This window comes from Triturus cristatus, chromosome 5_2, assembly GCF_964204655.1.
Source record: "Triturus cristatus chromosome 5_2, aTriCri1.1, whole genome shotgun sequence".
Classification (NCBI taxonomy): Eukaryota; Metazoa; Chordata; class Amphibia; order Caudata; family Salamandridae; genus Triturus; species Triturus cristatus.
The window spans coordinates 687,396,611-687,410,324 of NC_140588.1; positions in this window are offsets into that span (position 1 = coordinate 687,396,611).

Sequence of the window (13,714 nt, forward strand, 5' to 3'; positions counted from 1 at the left end):
AAAGAACATTACTTGACACTGGCAAAAAATCCAACAAAAGAAATTCAAGAGTTAATCCATAAAGTAACAACAGATGGCCTCAACACTGGGTTTCTCTCCAAAAAAGAATTCATCTACTTGAATGTGAAAACCCCACGAACCCCAGTCATATATACACTACCCAAAATTCATAAAAACACTACCAACCCCCCAGGCCGCCCCATTGTTTCAGCTTGTGGCTCCATCCTAGAACCATTAGGTGCATACGTTGACTTCTTTATAAAAGATTTTGTCCCTGAAACACAATGCTACGTGAGGGATTCAATGGCAATGATCAATCTCGTTGAACATCATCCATATAACCCAGCATATGAAACACTATGCACTATGGATGTTGAATCACTTTATACCAACATACCACAGACAACTGCCCTGTTAGCAATTAAAAAGATTCTTGACACTAGACCACGTCCCCATGCCGTTCCCACTATGTTTGTTTTGCAACTCCTAGAAATCTGCCTCACACAAAACTTTTTTCTTTTTGACAACACTTACTACCAACAGATCAAAGGAACCTCAATGGGCGCAATTTTTGCCCCAAATCTGGCAGTGCTGTTTATGGACCAACTCGAATCCAATGTTATTCTCACTGATTCCAACCCTTTCTTCCCATGTATCCGCCTTTGGCGCAGGTATATAGACGACATCTTCATAATCTGGCAGGAAAACACAGAATCCATAACATCTTTTGTACACTGGATGAATAATAACTGTTCAGGTCTATCATTCACTGTCACGACTGACAAAGAATCCATTGCCTTCCTAGACCTTACAATATTCCACTGTGAAAGTGAATTACTAACACGACTATACCGGAAACCAACAGAGCGTAATACTCTATTGAATTACACAAGCAACCACCCAAGGGCCCTCAGAGATTCACTACCCTATTCCCAGTTCCTGAGAATAAGGAGAAATTGCTCTTGCAAGACAGACTACTTTAGAGAAGCAAACTATCTTTCCTCTAAATTGAAAGCAAGAGGCTACCCAAAAGGAATCGTTAAAAATGCCTCTAAACGCGCTTGGTACTGTCCGAGGGAAATTCTGCTAACCCCCAAACCAAAAAAACAAACCGAGCGATTAGCCTGTGTAACCACTTTCTCGCCAGTCTCAAACAAACTGAGAAAAATGATACTCCTTCACTGGCCCATTTTAAATGCAGGAACATTGACATTAGACAAACCACTTTTTGCCTTTAAAAAGAACAAAAATCTAAAGGATCATCTGATCCGCGCAGCTCTGCCTTCCACTGCCAACACTTCCACTCTCGAGGGCACCTGGGGTCTCCCGCCCATCCTAGGGCATTTCAAATGTAGAAATTGTAATGTTTGTGTGTTTTCAATGGAAGGCAAAAGTTTCACCTTTAACAACATCACAGCAATCAATAATTCATTTTCTAACTGCAACACTGCAAATGTAATTTACCTCATCATGTGCCCATGCCAAAAGGTCTATATAGGCCAAACTACGCAGAAAGTAAAAACAAGAATCTGCCAGCACAGAAGCCGAATTAGGTGTAAGACTCTGAATGCACCACTGGTTGATCATTTTGGAGAGGCCAACCACAGTGAGGACGACATTCGCTGGACAGTATTGAAAGTGCTCAAACTACCGCCACGTGGAGGCAACATGGCCCAGATGTTAAACAAAGAAGAGCTGAAAGCAATTATCACATATGACTCTATTCGAAAAGGCCTAAATAGGTCTGAAGATTGGACAACGCTCCTTTGAAATGTTATTCAAAATACCTTTCCTTCTACAATGACAAAATGTAGTTCACCTGAAAGTCCAGACATACAATTCACATGTAAATTGCCCATATTTTGTTTGTAATGCATTTTAACCTGTTGTCGCGACCGGTTTCACTTACTTATCACCGGGATTGTTTTAACTTTATTTAATCACACACCATTTCCCCCCAATCCAAAATGGCCGCCGCAATGCAATTACACAGCCCCTCTTCTATTTCCGCTGTCCGGCTTACATAAACCAATTCTCACCCCTCCCAGCCCTGTCACCACTTCCGACTGGTTTGGACTCCCCATTGTGGCCACAAGACCTTGACTAGGTAAGCGTTCCTTAAACGTACAGCCCTGTGTGTCCCACCTTCCCAGTATAACTCTATTAACAAGATTCCCCCTCCATTCAGCATGACTCGGACAGCCATTGCAGCTGCCGGTTGATTTTCGGACACAGACGCGCCTCATCCCAGACGCGTACGCTGATTTCAATTTTTAAATCACGGTAAGCCTTCCTCATTTCCCGCACAGAAGCCCCCCTTGTTAATAGACCGAGGACAATTTCCAAAGTGCCGTGTCTCCATTCAATTCCCTTATCTCCTGTTACTAGCGCCCCGAAGAATACGGACAGCATAAACAGCTGCCGGATGAATTTCGGAAACTGACACGCCTCGCCACTTTCAAACAGACGCGTGTGGCGTACCTGATCTCACTCACGGTAAGCCGTTCCCTCGCACAGCATAGGGCCCCCCCCCCCCCCACCCAACCCCAATTTTAAGAAATATACTATTAATTTAATTTCCGTATCTCCCGCCCTTAGCACCCAAAAGACTACGCACAGCACCATTGGCTGCAACCCTGCTTCAAATCCTAGACGCTCTCATTATCTTTTGATTCCACAGCGCCTTCCCAATTGCACGGTAAGCGGGTCATTCATTTAAGTCCAACGCGCGGCCACCGACTCAGTCATTTCCTAATCAACATGCATTTACAGGGTTCACAACGCGGCTGACTTCACAAGCAGCATCGCCCGTGAACAAGAAGGATCCCGCCCTCTTGAAGACACATCTACCTTTTCCATTCCAAAAACCCCTCCCCTAGGTAATTATCCTTTCCGTCCACCTTGTTGATATGTACATATATCACTATCGCGTGAAATCGTCGTCGTGCACCGCCTGTCAATCAGGCGCACCTTTTATCGATACCACCCATGCACCACTTTTCTTAAATCGTTATGTCACAGACATTACTCATCATGTTATGTATAGATATCACTATCGCGTGAAATCGTCGCCGTGCACCGCTTGACAGCCAGGCGCACCAACTACCGATACCTTTTATGCACCATTTTTTTTAAACATTATGTCACAGGCATCACTCATCACCTGGCACCATGCCTAGCACCAACCAAGTGCGTCGCTGAACTAATCATTTCACCAAGTCCCTTCATCACTGGCTTATTCCCCTCACCAATTGTCGCATGCGGCGCCACCCCTGAGCACACAAAATGACAATTGATATGTCGTCCTTTTGAATACGCAAATTTCTGAATACGCAAAATGTTGACTTTTTTGCATATTTCTATTCTCTCCTTTCTTCCATTCAATGTTTATAGGCGTTATAATTCTACCAGGCATTACTTTGTTGACAAATTCTTTAGTCCTGATGATGATCCCTCTATACTAGGAGCTAGGGATCGAAACGTCACGTCGACTTGTTAATAGTTCCACATTATGGCAATTGTTTAAATGCACCGTGGATACTATTGGTTAGAGCTTACTTAAAGTCACTGATTGTATTGTAAGCCCCCACGATCGCTCCAAAACTTGTTTGCCTGTTACCAATTTGTAATTGCCTCTCATTTCCTGGCTTTTCTCTTTCCTCTCTCTGTTGAAAACTCGGTACAGGACTGTGCCCCTGTTTCATCAGCCTTCTCATTTCTCACTTACAATTCTTTGACCATTTAAGATTAAATGCTCCTCTGTCCGGCTGGACACAGGAGGAACTCACATAGGTCTCATTGAAGTCTATGGCAAAACATTGTCTCCTAACTAGAAATTAAGCTAGGACCTTTTGTTAACAAAATAACGCCTCATGATGTAGGCATCGTGTGCTGATCCTGGAAAATGAGCACAGACATGTGAAATCACCATGTTGGACAGACACACCACAAGGGCATTGATGGAGTGTTAGTGCTTGCGATTCCGTTACGCTACCTCCTGTGCCTGTGGTGGTACCAAAGCCACATGTCTTCCCCACGACATCCGTGCTGAGGAAGATTTAACCAGGTTCAGAGGTGTCATTAAAACGTTTCTTTTTAATAAAATATAGTAACCCGTTGCATTCTGTGTTGTTGTGTTTATCTTTTCTGGCGCCAGGACGCCCCTTTGCTGGGGTAGCTGTGCGCGGTACAAAAATCAGTAACATAACATAACATAACATGTGTCCCATCTATGGACCCAATGACATGGGGCATCCCTCCCAGGGCATAGAATCCACGCTTGACCCCAGTCAACATTTCAGGGGTAGGAAAATGGATGAAGTCATCCAGGTGAATCAACATGGCCTCTAAGAAATCATGCAGCACACGGCAGAACATGCTCTGGGACATGCCACCATCATGAGCTATGGTATTTTGAAAGGTACCCATGGCTAGAAAATGTAGGGCTGCCATTACCTTCAGCTTGGGTGTCAGTGCCGTAGGATACCTGTGCAGCGGTTGCAGGTGTGGTGCCAGTCTCGCCGTCAAATCCAGAATCAACCGTTGGGGGAAGCGGTAGCACCGGATACAGTCATTCTCCCGCATGGCAGCCAAGTCCAGAATTGGTCGGGGAAGAGGCGGCGCTCTGCAGTAATTTGGAAGTGACAAGGAAGAGTGAGTGCACCACAACAACAATTTATTTGTACTGAGCACATGTTAATCTGTCTATACACATATGCTACATACGGAGTCAGGTATGTGCCACATGCCCTGGACACGTATGGCTGGCAGGTGACATTCCTACCAAGACCCAGCTACACACGGAGATTGTGAACCTCCACATGCCATGGCATGGGATTAGCTGTGTCCCAGTGCAAGTGAACAGCCAGACGCAAGACAGGAGTGACATACATCCACACATCAGCAGAAGTAGGATGTCGATTGCAGAGACTGGTAGCGGAACACTAGAGCCACAGGTCACATGACATTACACTAGGACAGCCCACACACCTTGCCATGAAGGTGTACATGTCATGACTCACCACACATTCATAGAGAGGATGCAGACATGTCCTTGTTACGCTACTCTGTGTCCCATGCATACATACGCACCTCACATCCGATACCACATGTGGCATGGTGTGCGGAACAGTGTGCAATGTCAATCTACACACAGACACATGTTGGTTGCTGCAACAGCTGCAGCTTTTGAGGGAGCTCCAACATCAACCTAATGGGAACCCCCCACACATACATGACATAGTCATATCGTGCACCGTGGGTAGTGACATGTCAGGTGTGGTAACCTCTGTACCGGGCATCAGGGGACACTTCCGTGTGTTGGTGTCCGTGCCATGCCAGTGACGCTCATCACAAGTGTGCAGTACGACATGCACACATGTCAAAGGAGTCAAGGGCATGCCTGGCACACATTGCACCGTCACAAATTACATGTGTACACATCTCATCATACATCTGGTGCCTTCTCGACTCAGGAGTCATGTGCCACATCACAGCCTTTCACACCTGTGCCCCACACATGTAGTACTGCCCAGACAATGCCTTGATGTCATCCATGGACAAGTATGTCAGCCCTATTCTTTCCTGTGTGCTGCCTGTCACCACTGTGATGTGTGAAAACCACCGTACTGCTGCTAAGAGGGCCTGTGTACGTTCCCATATCACTATGGGAGTGTTGCCGTATGTGTACCCATAGTGATGATGAGCGTACAGGCATGTGTACGGTCAGTAAGTACGCATACACAAGAACACCCCTAGTGGTACGGCCCGTACACGCGTGCGTACGTTCACTATCACTATGGGTGTCCTCGCGTATGCGTACTCGCAGTGGTACGGCCCGTACACACGCCTGTACGTTCACTATCACCATGGGTGTCCTCGCGTATGCGTACTCGTAGTGGTACGGCCCGTACACGCGTGCGTACGTTCACTATCACTATGGGTGTCCTCGCGTATGCGTACTCACAGTGGTACTGCCCGTACACACGCCTGTACGTTCACTATCACCATGGGTGTCCTCGCGTATGCGTACTCGTAGTGGTACTGCCCGTACACACGCCTGTACGTTCACTATCACCATGGGTGTCCTCGCGTATGCGTACTCGTAGTGGTACGGCCCGTACACACGCCTGTACGTTCACTATCACCATGGGTGTCCTCGCGTATGCGTACTCATAGTGGTACGGCCCGTACACGCGTGCGTACGTTCACTATCACTATGGGTGTCCTCGCGTATGCGTACTCGCAGTGGTACGGCCCGTACACACGCCTGTACGCTCACTATCACTATGAGTACGCATACGCGAGAACACCCATAGTGAGACGGACCGTACACACGCCTGTACGCTCACTATCACTACGAGTACGCATACGCGAGGACACCCATGGTGATAGTGAACGTACAGGCGTGTGTACGGGCCGTACCACTGCGAGTACGCATACGCGAGGACACCCATGGTGATAGTGAACGTACAGGCGTGTGTACGGGCCGTACCACTGCGAGTACGCATACGCGAGGACACCCATAGTGATAGTGAACATACGCACGCGTGTATGGGTGTTCTTGCGTATGCGTACTCATAGTGGTACGGCCCGTACACACGCCTGTACGGGCCGTTGCTATGCATTTGGGGTGCCCTAGGGCCCCGGAACGCACCGTACCTGTGTGTGAAGCTCAAATTTACATAGGGGACACATGAGGGACAAGTATTAAGGCCTACATGCTTGCTGGTTGTCATGGAGACCAAGTTTTAAGTTTGAATTTGTTCTGGAAGGTGCACAGCAGAAGTCAGTTGGAATGAATCTACTTTGTTGCAATGTGTTTGTGGGGTTGACATCATGCTGAAGAAAAAAACACAATAAGAACCCACTGACTGTGCAAGGTTTGAAGGGATTGGAGGAAACATAGGATGCAAATGTGAGTGACCAATCACTCTGTACTCCTGTGCATGAAACAGGACAGCAAGGCAGATATAAGGCAGCCAGGTCCCATGAGGGATCACTTGCCTGCACATATTTCGATTCTACCACACTGCTGCTGCTCCTGATTCCCTGGAACCATGTCAAGGTCTGTGGAGAGGTCACAGCCATTCACCCTGGAGGAGAACCTGGCATTGCTGGATGTGATCCTCCCACAGTACCCCCTGCTGTATGGGCGACCCGGGTATCAGGTGAGTGCAGAGGCTACTAGCACAGACTGTGTCCCTTTTTTGTGACTGTGACTTCTGCCATTGTGTCCAGGTGTGACACACATTCTATGTACTGTAGGGGGGGGTTCCAGGGGGGGAATGCCTGATGTCTCCCAGCAGTGCCCAGATGCAGGAGGGGTGGGTGCAGAGTCCCCCCAGCAGTGCCCAGAGTCAGGAGGGGTGGGTGCCTATTACTCCCAGCAGTGCCCAGAAGCAGGAGGGGTGGGTGCAGAGTCCTCCCAGCAGTGCCCAGACAGAGGAGGGGTGGGTGCAGAGTCCCCCCAGCAGTGCCCAGACGCAGGAGGGGTGGGTGCAGAGTCCTCCCAGCAGTGCCCAGACAGAGGAGGGGTGGGTGCAGAGTCCCCCCAGCAGTGCCCAGAGTCAGGAGGGGTGTGTGCAGAGTCCTCCCAGCAGTGCCCAGACACAGGAGGGGTGGGTGCCTATCACTCCCAGCAGTGCCCAGACGCAGGAGGGGTGGGTGCAGAGTCCTCCCAGCAGTGCCCGGACAGAGGAGGGGTGGGTGCAGAGTCCCCCCAGCAGTGCCCAGAGTCAGGAGGGGTGTGTGCAGAGTCCCCCCAGCAGTGCCCAGACGCAGGAGGGGTGGATGTGATGCACAGTGTGAGCCTTGATAATTGATTGTGTCTTTGCCCTCATTCCACCTGTGTACTTTCACTGGCACGTACTGCTTTTGCCCTTCCCCAGAGGAGTATGTCCCTATGGCAAAGGTGCAATGCGTTGGCTGCATGACATGCCTTGTTGTAACCAGCTAATTTGTTCTCATATGTGTCTCTGTGACATGTTGCAGGTGTATTGATGTAGTGTCACTTGTTCATCCTCACAGGTAGGCGCCTCTGCCAAGGAGCAGATCTGGCTGACCGCCGTCAGTGCCGTGAGGAGTGCGGATGGTCGCAAGCGGCACCTGTCCCAGGTGAGGAAACGCTGGCAGGATATCCGGTGCTAGACGCGGAGGATCGCACGGGTCCTGCTGGGGGACTCACCTGAGAGCCATAAGAACCGCGGGCACCGCCGTCTCTCCCACATCCACAAGCGTGTGCTGGCGGTGGTATTTCCAGACTTGGACAGGCGCTTACAGGAGATGCAGCAGCAGGAAGGGGGTAGGTACATATGTGTTTGTTGTGTTTCACCAGCATTTGTAAGTGCACTGTTCCATGGATACACAGCCAGGGTTTAATGGTGCTGTGCAGATCCTGTTACCCACAGTATTGCAGTGCTCTCCTGCCTCCCTTCCCCTCCTTGCAATGTGTTCCCTGGTCTGTGTGAAGTCACTCCGTCACAAGGTTATGTAGCCTGGCACCTTCTCCACGTGTACAATGCCTGCAGCATCATGTATGGGGGTGGTGTGTAACAGGTTTTGGGACCTTGCCTGTGCCCTGTCCAGTTCTGGTCTTGTGGGTTCAATGTCAGTTGGCACTAATGCTGAGTCCAGACATGGGAGTTAGTCTCTCAAGTGTGAGGCCTTACAGCACGCATGTCCTATGTGGTGGCCTGTGACATGATGTGCATGAGTGTGCGGTACGCATAGTGCGGGGATGGTAGCGTGTGTTGCAGTCATTCCCATTCAGGAGCATGGAGTTGTGTGGCCACTACTGTCCCCAGGGGCATATTTTCCTAGGTATCATGTGTGTAATCCGAATATGTCGACAATCTCTGTGTCTACAGCATAGGTTGTGCTCTGTGCCATTGTCCCCTGGCCAAATGTATATTGACGTGAAATGTAGTACAAGTGTCCACTGTACAGCCTGACCTGATTTTCCTTGTTCATACTCACGGTGGACATTGCCTGTGTGTCTTGTTACAATCATCTGATGATGCCCATTTCTACATGATTATTTGGACAGGCGCACCTTGGGTATTTTGTGTGCAATCTTGAATTGTTGCATCCCATGTGTATTTCACCCAGACTAAGGGATGTAAGTGCTTCCTGTGTCTCCAAATAACTGTCTCATGTAGGGGGTGGGTGGTGCGGGCATGGCCTTCATGTCACAACCTGATATCTCCTTGCTAGGACTGGCCAGTGTGTGATGTTTGTCTGGACATGCACTCAAGGTGCAGTGAGCCAGTCATGGTGGGCATGTTTTCAGTATAACCTATGCTGCATGTGCCTCTAGTTCCTGGATATGGTCCCTGCTCATCCCTATTTCCTGCCACGCTGTGTGGTGCAGATGCAGTGCTGGATTGTCCCCAGGGCCTTGCTCCTCAGTCAAAATTCCATTCCATCTCATTTGCTATTGTGTCATGCTCTCCATAGTTTTTCAGTGGCATGGTGGGTCAAACAACTGTGTCCTGCATGCCCTACATATGTACCTTGTTTTGTAGATGTAACTCTTCTTTTGTTTCAGGCTATGCACTGTGACCTATGTAGTTTGGACTCATGTGACATATGTATACAGGTGTATGATTAATTTCTGTCTCTTCACCCTGCCCACAGCATTGTCGGGGGACACGGAGGGAGACATGGGCACAGACGGAGCAGAGGGACCGAGCACCAGTGCCAGCGGTGACATCGGGGCTGGCACATCAAGTGGGACTGAGGCGGAGGAGAGTGAAGCCGGGGACCTGTCGACTGGCACAACAGAGTATGAAGCTGACGGGTCCGAGGATGATCTCTCCGAGTGGGCGGAGGCTGCACCAGCAGCTGACAGTGGCACTACATCTCGCCCCGCCCCCTCTATTGCCATCAGCCACCTCCCACTTGCTCGTGTTCCTTCCCAACGTGCCCGGTCACCACATGTCTCCTTCCTGCCAGGCACCGCACCCCCTGCCCCTGTCTCCACTGCTGCCGCCAATGCAGAGTCTGTGGACATCCAGCGGCAGTTGCAGATTGGTCAGGCTGCGATCCTTAATGTCCTCCATGGCCACAGCCAGGTCCTCAACAACATGGAGGCATACTTGGAGGGCATTCATTCATCGCAGGCTGACCAACGCAGCTTGCTGAGGTCGATAGACTCGACACTGACTGCAGCAGTGGGTCTCCTGCAGCGCTACGTCCCACCCCCTACCCCTGCCCCATCCACACTTCCCACTCCCATGCCTGTCCCACGTACACCCAGACGTCAGCATGCACCCACCACAACACACACAGGCACCACACCAGCAGGGAAGGTCCACCGCACACCTCCTGACACGCACACACAGGGTGAAGTAGGCACACCCACTGGGTCGGGGGCAAACGTGTGACACGCAGCCAGAGTGGGAGTCCGCATTCCACCAAATACACTCCCTCCAAATCCCCTCCCCTCAGCTCTCCTGGCCACATCTCCCCCAAAGACTCCTTCATGGCCGCTCTGTCCCTGAGCCCCACAGTGACACCACCACGCAAGCGGTCAAGGAAGTCCCCGGTCAGGGTGGTTGATTCCCCACCCCTGTCAGCACCCTCCCCCAGTGGCGCTGCGACCCATCCCTCTGACCCCCCCCCCTCCTTGGGGCCTGTGGTTCCTTCGGGTGCAGGGGATTCCCTGGAGGACCTTGCTAAGGTGTGCAGAGAGATCCTGGCCTCCGCCTTTGGCCCTGCCCCACCCCCTGTGGTGGAGTCCTCCATCCCTGCACCCACGACACCTACCCTTCACCCTCCTGTCCCTGCGGTGCCTGGTTCTTCCCCCCCACATGATGCCCTCACCCCTGTGGAAGACGACGGAATGTAACTGTGCAGGCAAGCTAGGGGACACGCATCCCACTGTGTCCCCCATCCAGCTGTGACTTCTGGACTGCCCTAAGGGCTTTGTAAATATTGAACTTCCTACATACAAGATTTTTTGGTTCATGCTGAATAAAGCAATTTATTTTTTTCCCCTTGGAACACTACTGCTTTGCTGGTATTGCTGTTGGTGGGGCTGCTACATGGTTTTGGGTGGTGTTCATGTGTTGGGTGTGTGGGAAATGTAGTAGTGTGCTGGGCATAGGGGGGACCCTGGGATCTGTGTGCCATCACACGGTGTTAGCTAGGTTTCTGTGTTCATGTAAGCAGTTGCTGCATGGTGAAATTGTCCAAAGGTGTATTCCTTGCTCTGTGTACCCTGACATCTTCCCTGCAGGGTGTTCCCAATATTTAGCGCTGAGCTGTGTGTACATTAGCTGGGTGTGTGACGGACTCCTTCAACTTTGCACATGCATGCTGAGCGATGTCTCCACCTGCATCATTCATGGCATCCTTGGTAGTCATTGTACTTGTGTATGTGGACTATTGACATGACTTCATGTGGACATGTTTTCTTTTCTGCGCTATGCATGCGTATACTCCCAGCCTCGCACACATGTGGTACATGTACTGCAGGGTCTTTGTGCACCTGACTGAAATATGTGGGCATGGTATCTGTGGCTACTCCACCCTTTGCGTTCCAAGGGCACTGCTGTGAGTGTTAGGCACACACCCCTCTTGTGACTGGGCACTGCTGGGAGGACTCTGCACACACCCCTCCTGTGTCTGGGCACTGCTGGGAGGACTCTGCACCCACCCCTCCTGTGTCTGGGCACTGCTGGGAGGACTCTGCACACACCCCTCCTATGTCTGGGCACTGCTGGGAGGACTCTGCACACACCCCTCCTGTGTCTGGGCAGTGCTGGGAGTGATAGGCACCCACCCCTCCTGCGTCTGGGCACTGCTGGGAGTGATAGGCACCCACCCCCATGTCTCTGGGCACTGCTGGGAGTGATGGGCACACACCCCTCCTGTGTCTGGGCACTGCTGGGAGTGATAGGCACCCACCCCCATGTCTCTGGGCACTGCTGGGAGTGATAGGCACACACCCCTCCAGTGTCTGGGCACTGCTGGGAGGACTCTGCACCCACCCCTCCTGACTCTGGGCACTGCTGGGAGGACTCTGCACCCACCCCTCCTGTCTCTGGGCACTGCTGGGAGTGATAGGCACACACCCCTCCTGTGTCTGGGCACTGCTGGGAGGACTCTGCACCCACCCCTCCTGACTCTGGGCACTGCTGGGAGGACTCTGCACCCACCCCTCCTGTGTCTGGGCACTAATGGGAGGACTCTGCACACACCCCTCTTGTGACTGGGCACTGCTGGGAGAACTCTGCACCCACCCCTCCTGTGTCTGGGCACTGCTGGGAGGACTCCGCACACACCCCTCCTGTGTCTGGGCACTGCTGGGAGGACTCTGCACACACCCCTCCTGGTCTGGGCACTGCTGGGAGGACTCTGCACACACCCCTCCTGTGTCTGGGCAGTGCTGGGAGTGAAAGGCACCCACCCCTCCTGCGTCTGGGCACTGCTGGGAGTGATAGGCACCCACCCCTCCTGTGTCTGGGCACTGCTGGGAGGACTCTGCACCCACCCCTCCTGTGTCTGGGCACTGCTGGGAAGACTCTGCACCCACCCCTCCTGACTCTGGGCACTGCTGGGAGGACTCTGCACCCACCCCTCCTGTGTCTGGGCACTGCTGGGAGGACTCTGCACACACCCCTCCTGTGTCTGGGCACTGCTGGGAGGACTCTGCACCCACCCCTCCTGTGTCTGGGCACTGCTGGGAGGACTCTGCACCCACCCCTCCTGTCTCTGGGCACTGCTGGGAGGACCCTTTGTCTGGGCACTGCTGGGAGGACTCTGCACCCACCCCTCCTGTCTCTGGGCACTGCTGGGAGGACTCTGCACCCACCCCTCCTGACTCTGGGAACTGCTGGGAGGACTCTGCACCCACCCCTCCTGTGGCTGGGCACTGCTGGGAGGACACTGCACACACCCCTCTTGTGACTGGGCACTGCTGGGAGGACTCTGCACCCACCCCTCCTGTGTCTGGGCACTGCTGGGAGGACTCTGCACACACCCCTCCTGTGTCTGGGCACTGCTGGGAGGACTCTGCACACACCCCTCCTGTGTCTGGGCAGTGCAGGGAGTGATAGGCACCCACCCCTCCTGCGTCTGGGCACTGCTGGGAGTGATAGGCACCCACCCCTCCTGTGTCTGGGCACTGCTGGGAGTGATAGGCACACACCCCTCCTGTGTCTGGGCACTGCTGGGAGGACTCTGCACACACCCCTCCTGTGTCTGAGCACTGCTGGGAGGACTCTGCACCCACCCCTCCTGCGTCTGGGCACTGCTGGGAGGACTCTGCACCCACCCCTCCTGACTCTGGGCGCTGCTGGGAGGACTCTGCACCCACCCCTCCTGTGTCTGGGCACTGCTGGGAGTGATAGGCACCCACCCCCATGTCTCTGGGCACTGATGGGAGTGATAGGCACACACCCCTCCTGTGTCTGGGCACTGCTGGGAGGACTCTGCACCCACCCCTCCTGTGTCTGGGCACTGCTGGGAGGACTCTGCACCCACCCCTCCTGTCTCTGGGCACTGCTGGGAGGACTCTGCACCCACCCCTCCTGACTCTGGGCACTGCTGGGAGGACTCTGCACCCACCCCTCCTGTGTCTGGACACTGCTGGGAGGACTCTGCACACACCCCTCTTGTGACTGGGCACTGCTGGGAGGACTCTGCACCCACCCCTCGTGTGTCTGGGCACTGCTGGGAGGACTCTGCACACACCCCTCCTGTGTCTGTG